The sequence below is a fragment of the Macaca thibetana genome, chromosome 14 (genome assembly GCF_024542745.1).
Source record: "Macaca thibetana thibetana isolate TM-01 chromosome 14, ASM2454274v1, whole genome shotgun sequence".
NCBI lineage: Eukaryota > Metazoa > Chordata > Mammalia > Primates > Cercopithecidae > Macaca > Macaca thibetana.
This window is the reverse complement of record NC_065591.1, coordinates 74,900,915-74,916,532: the sequence shown is the minus strand read 5'-3', so window position 1 is coordinate 74,916,532 and position 15,618 is coordinate 74,900,915. Positions and strand designations below refer to the sequence as shown.

At 41.0% G+C, this 15,618-nt stretch overlaps 1 pseudogene; it reads right to left on the bottom strand.

Moving 5' to 3' along the window:
• Positions 1 to 8,482, bottom strand: part of LOC126936504 (uncharacterized) — a 29,798-nt pseudogene extending 21,316 nt beyond the window's left edge.
• Positions 8,483 to 15,618: the final 7,136 nt, after the last annotated feature.

The window sequence follows — 15,618 nt, the reverse complement described above, 5'->3', positions numbered from 1 at the left end:
TCAGGAGGCTGAGGCAGGAGAATTGCTTGAACCTGGAGGCGGAGATTGCACTGCGCTGAGATCGCACCACTGCACTCCAGCCTGGGTGACAGAGAGAGACTCCGTCTCGGGAAAAAAAAAAGAGAGAGAGAGAGATGTACGAATCATATATCATTTCTACTTACTTTGGCCCAACGTAGCTACAAGGGAAACTTGAAAAATAGAGTTTTTCTTTGTTATCTTTTTTTGTTATTCCTGTTTTTTAAGATGGGTAGAACGGGCCCGGCTAAAATGAAGATTCTGTTACACCTTGTGTTTCGCATCTAGTCCTCTTTCTGTCTCACAGGTCTTCCTCCTCTGTATTCCTTCTTTAATGATCCTATGCTTTCTCCCTGCCTGTTGCTAATTATACTATTTTGACTCTTCCTGATTTGGGTTCTACCTATCCGAAAGACAACACTTCACTTCCAGCCTCTTGATCTAGAACTAAATACTCCCTGACACAGAAACTATCCTCATGGGGTGAGTTCCCACTTTGATCTATTTCTATCCTGGGAACAAGACAGTCCAAACTTCATAGAAATTCACAAAATCTCAAGTATAGAGAGCTCATGAATAATGATAAAAATTTACTTTAAAGATTAGCAGTCTTCAATTTCAGACTAATGACTAATTTCAGAACTTTGGTCATCATTTTGCATTTTTATATTTTTTTTCGAATCTGCTATTAATTGGAGTGTCCTGCTGGTCTTTTTTTTAGATAGTTTAATTCCAGGTGTCAGCTAATAATAATTTTAAAAACCCATAAATACTTCCTCAGGCTTAACAATCACTGTCTTGGTGTTCCCTGCTGAAGGTACTAATAATGAATTCAATAAATAAGTCCTGGAAACAGGGAGGTCAACCCAGGCACAATATCTGATTATCAGATAAATATCAATGCATATGGGGTAACCACAAATCCTAGGAGAAAAACTTTGGATGCTAAGCAAAGATCGAGCATTTCTGAGAATTTTCTCTTTTATGGTTGGTTTTTGTGGGCAGTCTGTGCAGTCAGTAACTACAACTTCCACCACCAAAGCTGTTCATTTTTTCTAAAAATAATGCAATGATTTAAAGTTAACAAATCCTAAGATCATAATTATTTTATTTCTATAGAGAAACCACCATTAAAACTTCAGTATTTATATACTTAGAACAGAATTAGTAGAATTAGTTTCAATATGGTCCCAACCACTTTGTGTGACTTCAGGCAAGTTACCTCACCTCCTAAGCCTCGATTTCCCAAATAAAATAATAGTAATAATAATCCTATAATCCTATATCAGATGTGTCTCAATTTTTTATTTAGATGGCTTCCATAGGTGTATTAGGCCAAAGTATCCAAAAAGAAGGTAAAAAGTCCAAATGACAATAAGCAAGAAGGGAATATAAAGCTAAATTACCTTATAGAGCAAGATAACTCATTGAAAACCTGGGTGTACATTATGCAATCAATTTTTCTTTAGTGATACACTCCGTAGGTGCTTTGCACAATGTAGACTACATTTTAACCAGGGTCTTCTCTAGCTAGAACCACCAGTTCATCTGGCATATTTGTTTACAAATGCAGATTTCTGGGCTCTACCCTGGATATTTTCATTCAATTGGTTAAGAAGACAACTTTGGAATCTATATTTTAAAAGTGTATCCAAAAAATAAAATAAAAAAATAAAACCTTTCTGGGGTAACTTTTAAAAATTACTTTGTATTATAGCTTTGTTTTGCTTTCTAATTTTTCATGTTGACCATGTACAGTATTAATTTTTTGAAAGGGAAAATAAAAACCAATATTTTATTTTTATTAAAAATAAAGCTTTCAGGGCACAGAAAGGCAAACATCACATGTTCTCTCTTATTTGTGGGATCTAAAAACGAAAACAATTGAACTCACAGACATAGAGTGTAGAAGAATGGTTACCCCGAGGCTGGGAAGGGTACTGGGGGCTGCGTGGGTTAGGTGGGCATGGTTAATGGGTAAAAATAGATAAATAAAAAGAATGAATAAGACCTACTATACGAGAGCACAACAGGGTGACTATAGTCAATAATAACTTAACTGTATATTTTAAAACAACTAAAATAATGTAATTGGATTGTTTGTAACACAAATGATAAATGCTTGAAGTGATGGGTACCCCATTCTCCAAGATGTGTTTATTTCATCTCACATGCCTGTTTCAAAACATTTCATGTACCTCATAAACATATACATCTGCTATGTACCCACAAAAATTAATTTTTAAAAAAATATATTTTAAAAATATTATTAATTAATAAAGCTTCCAGGTTATGTTCTGGAAGAATAGTTTTTGGCTATGTCCACTATAGAGTTTAATTGACTCACTCATTCCCTTAGGTACTGTAGCAAACTTAGTTACTTTTTGAGAATACTCTGTAGCCATGTCTACAGGGTACACTTTTGGTCTATCCCCTCTCAGATGAATCCCAATCAATTGACAGGTTTGACATTATTTTCTGAAAATTGCAAGACCAGATCAAGACTTGGGCCCCAGTGAGTCATTTCACCATTAATCTAAAAGCATTAAATGACTAAGGTAGGTTTAAAGTAGATGAAATAGGGGAAAGGTAGAGGGGTTAAGGTTCTTGATTAAATGAAACAGATAAGAATAATACATAATGTGTATAAATTAGTGTTTTCCAAAATACTTACTTAGAAATTATGATTTAACTTCTTAACTATAAAAAGTATATATAGTTCCCATTATAAATTAATACACACACATTAAATATAATTTGGAAAATACTAAAAAGAACAAATTCGTTGCCTATAGACTACGAACCAAAACCAACCACTGTTACATTTCAGTTCTTTCTTTTTTTTAACCACCAAGGCAGACATTTTTATTTTGCTAGGATATACAAATACAATTACTACAACCATCCACACAGACTATGATTTCTTTTTTTTTTTTTTTTTTTTTTTTTTTTGAGACGGAGTCTCGCTCTGTTGCCCAGGCTGGAGTGCAGTGGCGCGATCTCGGCTCACTGCAAGCTCCGCGGGTTCACGCCATTCTCCTGCCTCAGCCTCCCGTGTAGCTGGGACTACAGGCGCCCGCCACCAAGCCCGGCTAATTTTTTTTTTTGTATTTTTAGTAGAGACGGGATTTCACCATGTTCACCAGGATGGTCTCAATCTCCTGACCTCATGATCCGCCCTCCTCGTCTTCCCAAAGTGCTGGGATTACAGGCGTGAGCTACCGAGCCCGACCCACACAGTCTATGATTTCTAAACATTTAAATATCAATGGTTTCTGGAAGATGCTGTTGTCCTTCATAGTTCATTGAAAGTTCACATCCCTTCTGTGAAAGTCAAAGTTTTCTTCGACCTACAAAATTGTCTTTTCAGAAGTCTCATGGAATGTTTTCTTTGCTTCTCCTTATTGCTCCTTAATTTGATAGATTTCATTTTCTTTTTCTTTTTTCTTTTTCTTTCTTTTTTTTTTTTTTTTTTTTTTTTTTGAGACGGAGTGTCGCTCTGTCGCTGTCACCCAGGCTGGAGTGCAGTGGGGCTATCTCGGCTCACTGCAACCTGCGCCTCCCAGATTCAAGCAATTCTCTGCCTTAGCCTCCCGAGTAGCTGGGATTACAGGCAACCACCACCTCGCCCGGCTAATTTTTTGTATTTTTAGTAGAGACGGGGTTTCACTATCTTGGCCAGGCTGGTCTTGAACTCCTGATCCACCTGCCTCGGCCTGGCTTCCCAAAGTGCTGGGATTACAGGTATGAGCCACCACACCCGGCCATACAGATTTCATTTTCTAGTTGAACAATAGTCTGTTCAACCTCGTAATTCTTACTGACCGGGGATCCCCAATTTGACTCCATTTCTCTCAATTTAGATCCAGAGTGAGTTGCATGTTCTTTCTCTGCCCGTTAAACTATTGAATATGTTTTCTTACCTTCTGAAGTTCTTTCTGTGAATGTTCAATCATATGAACTAGATTTTCATTGTAAACTTTCTAGGGATTACACCCATGCTATGACATTAGTTTCAGATTCTCAATTCTAACTGCTTGCTGCTTTAACTGGGCAATAAAATTGTTTACACATTCTTACCATGCAGTAGTGTCATTTTTTTGATGGGAGAAAGGGGCTGGAAGCTCATATCATTTCATACTGAGCAATTCAATTGGTTGTCAAGCAGCCAGTCTTGCAAATTCATTTCTCATTATGTCAGTCATTATAATGGATTATTTTCCTCCCCCTAATTATTCTCTGGGTTAAATGCTCTCTAGAATTTCAAATGCAGAATAATCTGGGGCTGTTAGGCGGTCCAGGTAGTTCTTAGTAGGTGAGTTTGCTCTTCCACCAGCACCCCAGCAGCTTCCTACACACCAGGGGCTTCATAACCTTGATCAAAATACGGCAACGCATCTACCACAACCTCTCCGGCCGCCAAACCTGTGCCTGCCCTTCTGGGGACCTTAGGTTGGCCTGCGTTTTTTCCATTTCAGTTATTTCCATCCCATTTTTAATAATATACACAAAATCACATAAAATGTTATTTTATTTTTCTTACTGCTACTTTTTTTTTTCTCTTTATGGAGGTATAACTGACAAATACAAATTGTATATATTAGGCTGGGCATGGTGGTTCATGCAGTGGGCGGATCACTTGAGGTCAGGAGTTCAAGACCAGTCTGGCTGACGTGGTGAAACCTCATTTCCACTAAAACACAAAAAATTAGCCAAGGGTGGTGGCATATGCCTGTAGTCCCAGCTATTCGGGAGGCTGAGGCACAAGAATCACTTGAACCTGGGAGGCAGAGGTTGCAGTGAGCTGAGATCATACCACTGTTCTCCAACCTGGGCAACAGAGTGAGAATCCATCTCCAAAAATAAATAAATAAATAAATACATACATACATACATATTGTGTATATTTATATTATACAATGTGATATAAGTTATTTTGATATGTATATACACTGTGAAATGATTGCCACAATTAAGCTAATGAATGTGTTTATCGTCTTGCATTGTTACAGTTTTTTTTTTGGTGCTAACAACATTTAAGATATACTCTTGTAGTAAGTTTCATGCACACGATACAATATTATTAGCGATAGTTATTATGCTGGACTTATTAATCCAGAACTTATTCCTCCTGCTTAACTGAAACCTTGTTCACTTTGATGAACATTTTCCAACTTCTCTCACCCCCAGCACTCTCCTCTCTCCTTCTATGAATTTAAATTTTTTCAACTCCACATAAAAATGAGATCATGCAGTATTTGCCTTTTGTGCCTGAGTTATTTCACTTAGCATAATGTCCTCCAGGTTAATCCATGTTCTTGAACATGACAAGACTTCCTTCATTTTGAGGAGTGAGTAATATTCCATCATGTATACCCTATTTTCTTTATTCATTTTTTGTCCATCTGTTGATAGACACTTAAGTTGATTCCATATGTTGGCTATTGAAAATAACACTGCAATGAACATGTGTATAGATATCTTTTCGACATACTGATTTCATTTCCTTTGGATGTATATCCAAAAGTGAGATTGCTGAATCATATGGTAGCTCTATTTTTAATTTTTTTTAGGAAATTTCATGCTTTTCTTCTACAATGGCTATATATATACATACACACACACACACACACACACACACACATATATATAATTTTTTTCCAGCCTAGGGTGACAGAATGAGACTATCTGAAAAATAAACAAACAAAAAATACAAAAAAAAAAATCCTTTTATCAGATAAATGGCTTGAACATATCTTCTGCCATTCTGTAGGTTGTGTCCTTACTCTGTTGATCATTTTCTTTGGTGGGCAGTATAATTTGTGCTGTATAGTTTGATGCCATTTTATTTATCTAATAAAAGGGTTTTTTAAATTTTTTTTAAAGTTTTTTTTTTATTTTTAGTGGAGATGGGGTTTCCCCACGTTGGTCAGGCTAGTCTTGAACTCCCGACCTCAGGTGATCCGCCCGCCTCGGCCTCCCAAAGTGCTGGGATTACAGGCATGAGCCACCATGCCCAGCCTATTTTATTTTATTTTTTAAGACAGGGTCTCGCTTTGTCACCCAGGCTGGAGTGCAGTGGCACTATCTCGGCTCACTGCAAACTCTGCCACAAGAGCTCAAGTGATTCTCCCACCTCAGTCTCTGGAATAGCTGGGATTACAAGTGTGCGCCACTACATCTAGCTAATTTTTATATGTTAGTAGAGACAAGATTTCACCATGTTGGCCAGGCTGATCTTGAACTCCTGACCTTAAATGATCTGCTTGCCTTGGCCTCCCAAAGTATTGGGATTACAGGCGTGAACCACTCCGCCTGGCCTGGTTTTGAGTTGCCTTTTGTATGTGGTATGAGATAAAGGCTTCAGCTTCCCAAAGTGTTGAGATTACAGGTGTGAGCTACGCTGCCTGGCCTCTGTCTTTTACTTTTTTTTTTTTTTTTTTTTTTTTTTTTTTTTTTTGAGGCGGAGTCTCGCTGTGTCACCCAGGGTGGAGTGTGGTGGCCGGATCTCAGCTCACTGCAAGCTCCGCCTCCCGGGTTTTTACGCCATTCTCCTGCCTCAGCCTCCCAAGTAGCTGGGACTACAGGCGCCCGCCACCTCGCCCGGCTAGTTTTTTGTATTTTTAGTAGAGACGGGGTTTCACAGTGTTAGCCAGGATGGTCTCGATCTCCTGACCTCGTGATCCGCCCGTCTCGGCCTCCCAAAGTGCTGGGATTACAGGCTTGAGCCACCGCGCCCAGCCCTGTCTTTTACTTTTAAGAATTTGACTATAATGTGTCTTAGTGAAGATCTCCCTTAGTTGAACTCATTTTGTTCATGAATTGTTTTCCTAATAATCATTTAGTTGTCCGTGTTCTCTTATAGCTCCTTGAGCTTCTTTAAGATGATTATTTTGAACTCTTACAAATTTTCAAATAATTACAAATTATTTTGATATACAAATTCATGAAGTTTGTGTTATCTCAATTTATTTTTAATTTATTTTTACTTTTATATTTTGAGACGGAATCTCACTTTTGTCACACAGGCTGGAGTGCAGTGGCACGATCTGGGCTCACCACAACCTCTGTCTCCCGGGTTCAAGTGATTCTCCTGCCTCAGCCTCCTAAGTAACTGGGATTACAGGCACCCACCACCATGCCTGCCTAATTTTTATACTTTTTGTAGAGACGGGGTTTCACCATGTTGGCCAGCCTGGTCTCAAACTCCTGACCTCAGGTGATCCACCTGCCTCGGCCTCCCAAAGTGCTAGGATTACAGGCATGAGCCACTGTGCCTGGCCATGTATCTCAATTTTTTTGTTTGTTTGTTTTGAGACGGAATCTCGCTCTGTCGCCCAGGCTGGAGTGCAGTGGCCGGATCTCAGCTCACTGCAAGCTCCGCCTCCCGGGTTCACGCCATTCTCCTGCCTCAGCCTCCCAAGTAGCTGGGACTACAGGCGCCCGCCACCTCGCCCGGCTAGGTTTTTGTATTTTTTAGTAGAGACGGGGTTTCACCATGTTAGCCAGGATGGTCTCGATCTCCTGACCTCGTGATCCACCCGTCTCGGCCTCCCAAAGTGCTGGGATTACAGGCTTGAGCCACCGCGCCGGCCTTATCTCAATTTTAAGGTCAGTTATTAGTGCTTTAATTTTTTTACCTTTGGTGGTATCATGTTTCCCTGATGATTATTCTGTGATTCTGGAAAGACCATCTGATGAGTTCATGGGTAGACTTACTTCTGAAGTCCTCAGATGGGCTGATCTGGTGTCTGGGGTCTGCAGAGGTGGATCTGGAACCTGAGTCTGTGGGTGGTACAGTCCTTAATCCTGAGTCCATGGAGATGACCTGGCACTGGGGTTCACTGGTGTGGTCCCGGTGACTGGGTCTGCTGGAGAGGGCCTGGAGCCTGAGTCTGCAGGAATAGGCCTACAGCCTGTGTCCACAAGGGCTGACAGGATGCGCGGGTCCACTGGAGTTAAACTGGCCCTGGGATGGGTCTTGAGCCTGAGTCTGCTGGGCAGTGTGCTGGTGCTAGTGCAGGCCTGGTGTCTGGGTTCTCAAGGTGGGCCTGGTCTACAAGGGCTTGCCTGGTGCTGGGACAGGTCTGGAACCTGAGTCTGCAGAGCTGGGACTGGGTCCTGGGTCCATGGGGGTGGTCCATGGGAGTGATTCTAGAGCCTGGGGCTGCTGGAGCTTGGGGCCACAGGTGCCAGCCCGGTGGCTAGGGCCATGGGGGCTGGTGGCATGGCACTGGGGCAGTCCCAGAGCCTGGGTCTGTGGGGCTGGTCTAGAGGCTTGGTCTGTGGTGCCAGCCTAAAGCCTGGGGATGTGGGGGCCAGCCTGGTGCTGGGTGAGCTTGGGTCTTTGGGATGTGGGGTCTTGCCTGGAGCCTAGGGGTGCAGGGGGCGGCCTAGAGTCTGGATCCACAGGGACCAGCCAGCCACAAGGGTTCGCTGGGGAGGGCCTGGTGCTGTGGTTCATGGTAAAATTGGGTGTTCCCTCCTCTTCCTCCCTCAGAAGGCTTGGAAGACATAATGTGGGCAATGTAAAACTGTCCTTCCTACCCTCTTTAATGCATCTTTTCTTATTTCTGTGTTCCACCTACATACTGTCATCTCTTACCTGAATTCCTTAGCTCTTATGAAAGTATTTTTGCATGTAGATAGCTATTTAAATTAGTGTTTCTGCAAGGAGACAGGCACTAAAAACTCCTATTCTGCCATCTAGCTGACATCACTCCCAAAACCATATTGTATTTTAAAATGTTCCTCTATGGTCTTAAAATTTTATTAATTTATACTCTGGGAAAGTTATTTCCAAATATTTCACCATCAAGTACATTTTTTGATACACATAGACTCTATCCTTTGCATCATGGATCATAGTCAGGAACATCTGTGAGTGCCCATCACAGCTAATCTGTCACTCTGCGTTGATTGCCACAGCCCCTAAGTTAACATGTGATTTAGCCTGCACAGCCCCATTTGAGGTTGACGTTTGTTCTGAAACCTCCTTTACCACTTCTACAGATCCCTTAAATATCCAGGAACCCCATATTATGACTTAATATTTAGAAGAAAGGGTTTGCTAAGCCAAAATATACTTACCCTGAACCCTGTAAAAATTATCTCTAAGTCTAAATAGATGATATCTACATTAATAAGAGTTCAGAATCAATTTGTCATCTTGCTATAAAATTGATCTTCATCTTAGAACTGGATAATTTACTCATTTAAAATATGCCTTAAGATGGAATCACTCCAGGTTTATTTTTGGATAGCATGTAGGTTCTCTTTAAAAATATAAATTCGGCTGGGCACAGTGGCTCACATCTGTAATCCCAGCATTTTGGGAGGCTGAGGTGAGAGATCACTTGAGGCCAGCAATTCAAGACCAGTCTGACCAACATGGTGAAACCCTGTCTTCGACATGGTGAAATACAAAAATTAGCTGGGTTGGGTGGCACATCCCTGTAATCCCAGCTACTTGGGTGTCTGAGGCACTAGAATCACTTGAACCAGGAAGGCAGAGGTTGCAGTGAGCTGAGATCGGGCCACTGCACTCCAGCCTGGGTGACAGAGTGAGACTCTGTCTTAATAAATAAATACATAAATTCATGGCTAGGTATGGCAGTCACACCTATGATCCCAGCATTTTGGGAAGTCAAGGCAGGAGAATCGCTTGAGGCCCTGAGTTTGAGATCAGCCTGAGTAACATAGTGAAACCTTATCTTTACTTTAAGAAAAGTTAGTGTCCATAATGGTTTCAATAAGGAACACCAACATCAGTGGTGTCAACCATATTCTTAGCCACATTCTTGAATGTCCTAATGGGGCACTCATAGTAAAACCTAGCCAGCAGGATGAAATGTTAGTAATACTGAAACAGGGTTAAATACAGTTGAGGTCTACGGCTTTTACAATTCATCTTTTTATAGCAGTCTGAATCTTCAAAGTGTTTTAGTATCATTAATTTTGATGGACAGAGCCACAGACTGGCTGGAACAAAATGTTTTCTGCCCATTATCATAGCCTCAAATCAGAGCTACTAACTTGGTGTCCTGAAGACTTACTCTAAATGTTCTAAGAGAAACGGTTATTGCCAAAGTTACACCCCTGATTGTTGGTTGAGAACACAGAGTGCTTCCAAATTTTTTTTTTTTTGAAACGTAGTTTCACTCTTGTTGTCCAGGCTGGAGTGCAATGGCATGATCCTGGCTTACCGCAACCTCTGCCTCCCGGATTCAAGTGATTCTCCTGCTTCAGCCTCCCAAGTAGCTGGGATTACATGCATGTGCCACCATGCCCAGCTAATTTTTGTATTTTTAGTAGAGATGGAGTTTCACCATGTTGGTCAGGCTGGTCTTGAACTCCCCACCTCAGATGATCCACCTGCCTCGCTCTCCCAAAGTGCTGGGATTACAGGTGTGAGCTGCCGCTACTGGCCCTTCCAAATTTCTTTCTTTCTTTTTTTTGAGTCGGAGTCTCACTGTGTCGCCCAGGCTGGAGTGCAGTGGCGCAATCTCAGCTCACTGTACGCTCTGCCTCCCAGCTTCACGCCATTCTCCTGCCTCAGCCTACTGAGTAGCTGGGACTACAGGAGCCCACCACCACCCCCAGATAATTTTTTGTAGTTTTGGTAGAGACGGGGTTTCACCGTGTTAGCCAGGATGGTCTCGATCTCCTCACCTCGTGATCCACCCTCCTTGGCCTCCTAAAGGGCTGGGATTATAGGGGTGAGCCACCATGTCCAGCTGTCCCTTCCAAATTTCTAAATGTTTCTTTCCTCCTTCTTCTTCTTTTTTGTTTTGTTTTGTTTTGTTTAGAGATGGGGTCTCACTCTGTTGCCCTAGTTGGAGTGTAGTGGCATGATCATAGTTTACTGCAATCACTTCAGCCTCAAACTCCTGGGCTCAAGTGATCCTCTTGCCTCAGCCCCTGAAGTAGCTGGGACTACAGGCATGCACCACCATGCCTGGCTTCAAATGTTTCCAAAGATAGATTCATACCCATCATAACACTCCTCAGTTCACAAAGTAGTCGGAACTCTGAGCCTACAGGTGAGGTGCCGGGGCACAGTGTTAATAAAAGGGAAGATTTCCAGCACAACCTTATAGATATTGCCATTTCTAAGAGTAGGATGACAGAAACGTCATTAGCTTTGCAGAGTTCAAAGTTCAAGTCCTATCACTTCCCAGTTTTGCTGACCCTGGGAAATTCAACATTTATGAGCCCCAGCTTCTCCAGTATAAATTAGGTCTATAAATGATACTTATTCATAAGGTAGTTGTGAGAATTAAATGAGGAAACAAATATTAAAGGAACTTGCTAAATGAATTCTCTCTGAAAGAGACTGTGGAGTCCAAAAGGACCATTAATAAAAAATGTCATTTATTCATACTCTGGACTGTTTATTATTACAGAGTCACTAGCCTTAGGGAAACCAGATCTTCAACAGTAAAAGTTACCCAAGTTTCCTGTTTTCTTTTTTTCTTTTTTCTTTTTTTTTTTTTGAGATGGAGTCTCACTCTGTCCCCCAAGCTGGAGTGCAGTGGCGCAATCTTGGCTCACTGCAAGCTCTGCCTCCCGGGTTCACGCCATTCTCCTGCCTCAGCCACCACACCCAGCTAATTTTTTGTATTTTTAGTAGAGATGGAGTTTCACCGTGTTAGCCAGGATGGTCTCGATCTCCCGACCTCCTGGTCTGCCCGCCTTGGCCTCCCAAAGTGCTGGGATTACAGGCATGAGCCACCGCGCCCAGCGTTTTTCCCTGTTTTCTTTGCACCAAACTGTATCTGAGTTTTAGACTGTGCAAAGCAGCCAATTGTTTTGATCAAAGATTAGGTAAGATGTGCTTTTCTGGGATGTGTGGTGGTTATTCTTTGCTTTGGAAAAAGAAATTAGAGGAGATATTTGAAATTATTTATTAATATTTATTTATTATTTATTAAAATTATTTATGAAATTATTTATTACAATTATGTATTAATATTGAAAATATTTATTGAGTTCCTACTCTGTGCAAGACGTAAGTGAGAACAATATGATGTGATTGGTTATGAGCATGGACACTGGTACCTGACTGCATGGGCTGTACCCCCTACTAACTACAGGACCTATAGGGATGTCAGTTTCCTCATCCTAAAATTGAGGTTATGGCTGGGCATGGTGGCTCATGCCTGTAATCCCAGCACTTTAGGAAGCCAAAGTGGGAGGATCTCTTCAGCCCAGGAGTTTGAGATCAGCCTGGGTAACATAGCAAGACTCTGCCTCTACAAAAAAATAAAAAAATTAGCTAGGCGTGGTGGTGCGCGCCTGTGGTCCCAATACTTGGGAGGCTGACGTGGGAGGGTCACTTGAGCCTGGGATGTAGAAGCTAAAATTAGCCATGATCGTTCCACTGTATTCTAGCCTGGGTGACAGAGCAAAACCCTGCCTCAAAATAAATAAAATAAATAAATAAATAAATAAATAAATAAATAAAGTTATAATAGTACCAGTTATAAAGATTAAATAAGACCATCTTTGCAAAGTCCCTTTAGTGAAGTATATGACACATTTTAAGTCCTACGTGCTTAATAAATTCATTTTGATTGTTTAGTGTTTGTTTATGTAGATCTTGACTTTTCCCATTGGATTATAAATCCCCTAAGAAATGAATGAATCTCCTAAAGGGAAGGGGAAATGCACATTTCTCTTTAAGTTAGATAGTATCCCTGCATCTACTCTGTGTTAGATTGTTTCTTATATACTTTATACACATTTAACTCCCATCTTTTGTTATAGATGTTATCAACTTTTTATAGACAAAGAAGCTAAATCCCAGAGAGGTTAGGTGAATTGCCTAAGGTTGTATAGCATTGGAGACAGAATTCACATCTGGTCTAATGCCAAGCCCCATAATCATAGAACTTAATAGTTATAAAGATATGGAGGGGAGAATCCAGTGCTTGTTGCATAATCACATTCTGCTGTTGTTAAAATCTCTTAGCAGCTGTCCTAAAGTGTTTAGTGTGTGTTTCCCAAATACTAAAAAGACATATTTCAGTATGGGTTATAGGTAAAAAAGTATTCATTCTACTTTCCAAAAGCAAATATAGATTTATGTCAGAGAAAAGGAACAATTAATAATTATATTTTCAGGGAGGAGGGCAAAGGAGTAGAAGGGACAAAAGGGGAAAAGAAGAGGAAGGGAAGGGAAGCTATTTTGCTGATCTGAAATACTATTAATTTAATTTATAACACGAATGAATATGAACATGCAAGAAGCATCATAAGAAATGCGGAATTAGGCCGGGCGCGGTGGCTCACGCCTGTAATCCCAGCACTTTGGGAGGCCGAGGCGGGCGGATCACAAGGTCAGGAGATCGAGACCACGGTGAAACCCCGTCTCTACTAAAAATTACAAAAAATTAGCCGGGCGCGGTTGTGGGCGCCTGTAGTCCCAGCTACTCGGGAGGCTGAGGCAGGAGAATGGCGTGAACCCGGGAGGCGGAGCTTGCAGTGAGCCGAGATCGCGCCACTGCACTCCAGCCTGGGCTGGGCGACAGAGCGAGACTCCGTCTCAAAAAAAAAAAAAAAAAAAAAAAAAAAAAAAAAAAAAAAAAAAAAAAAAGAAATGCGGAATTAGCTTCTGCCTGGAGGAAAGAGGTCAGCAGACAAATAGGTCACAGATTACCAGGAAACACCGACGTTAATAGACTCAGGTGCAGTCAAGCATAGGAAGCATTCCAAAGACAGATGAGTTTCAAGCAAAATATTAATAAAATAAGGAGTAACAGTAAGGGGAAACTGGAGCCCGTGGTCATTGCTGGTGAACTTCAGGTAAGTCTGACAAACCAGCAGCTTTTGGAACTGGGTTTTATTTTTATTTATTTATTTTTGAGACAGTCTTGCTCTGTCACTCCAACTGGAGTGCAGGGGTAAAATCATGGCTCACTGTAGCCTCGAATTCCTGGGCTCAAGCAATCCTCCCGCCTCAGTTTCCCAAGTTGCTGGAAACTACAGGCACATGCGGCCACGCCTGAAAAATGCTATTCAAAGAAGTTGTGAAAGACTGGTCCATAAGAAACAGTGTGATAAGAAGAAAGGGAATGAATAGGACAGTTGTTGAATAGACAGGAGGAAAGGAAAAGGGGAAGGAGAAAATGGGGTTAGTGAAGAAGAATATCAAAAGTAAAGAAAAAATCAGGGTCAGTGTGGTGGCTCACACCTATAATCCTAGCACTTTGGGAGGCTGAGGTGGGTGGATCACCTGAGGTCAGAAGTTTGAGATGAGCCTGGCCAACGTGGTAAGTCTCTACTGAAAATACAATAAAATTAGCCGGGCATGGTGGTGTGTGCCTGTAATCCCAGCTACTTGGGAGGCTGAAGCACAAGAATTGCTTGAACCCAGGAAGTGAAGGTAGCAGTGAGCCGAGATTAGGCCACTGTCTTCCAGCCTGGGCGACAGAGCCAGACTCCAGCTCAAAATAATAATAATAATAATAATAATAATAAATCAGACCATCTAGTGGGTATTTTATTTTTGTATCTACTACATGCAAAAGACTGAAACTATATGCTCTCTGAGGATACAACAATATAATAATAAATAACACCACTTTTTGAATGTTTACAAAGTGCCAGGTATTATAATAACAGTTACACACTTTTTTCTGTTTTAACAACTCACTGAGGTGAGGATCCCAGGCTTGAGAAGTCAATTGCAGCTAGTTAGTGGCAATGAGGGATTTTTAAACCAGGCCTATCTGGTTAAGAAAAATGCACTTTCCTTCTTCTCCTGCCTTATCCTCCCTTCAACTTTCATAAGATTTTGAAAAGTGCATATACATATTGTGTTAATTATTAAAAAGGATACATATTTATTGTAGGAAAATTGGAAAACACTGTCAACAAAGTAAACAATTAGGTTTTCCTAATCTATGCTCTTTTAAAGAAGTATAAGGGGCAGGTCGTGGTGGTTCATGCCTATAATCCCAGCACTTTGGGAGGCCAAGGCGGGCAGATGACCTGAAGTCAAGAGTTCGAGACCAGCCTGTACAACATGGTGAAACCCCATCTCTAGTAAAAATACAAAAATTAGCCAGGCATAGTGGCATACACCTGTAATCCCAGCTACTTGGGAGACTGAGGCATAAGAATCGCTTGAACCTGGGAGGCAGAGGTTGCAGTAAGCCGAGATCCCACCACTGCACTCCAGCCTGGGCAACAGAGTGAGATTCTGTCTCAAAGAAAGAAAGAAAGAAAGAAAGAAAGAAAGAAAAGAAAGAAAGAAAGAAAAGAAGTATAAGAAAGAGCACTGCTAAAGCATGTAAGAAAAATCCTGTTCTTTCACTCTTATCAACATGGAGTATCATTCTTTAAAAAATGTGTTTGATGAAAGAAAAAGGAAATTCATTATTCTTTTAATTTCTGTTTCTCTAATACTACTGAGGTTTTGTGGTTTCTCATGTTTTTGGCCTCTTCTACTTCGTGTGTGTCACACAAATATACCTGCTCTTCATTTTCTTTTGGAATGTCTGTTTCTTACTGATTTGCAAATTATATTAAGAATGCTAACATTGTCTATTATAGGTAGCAATTTTTTTTCTAGTTGTTTTTGTTTTGTTGCTAGTA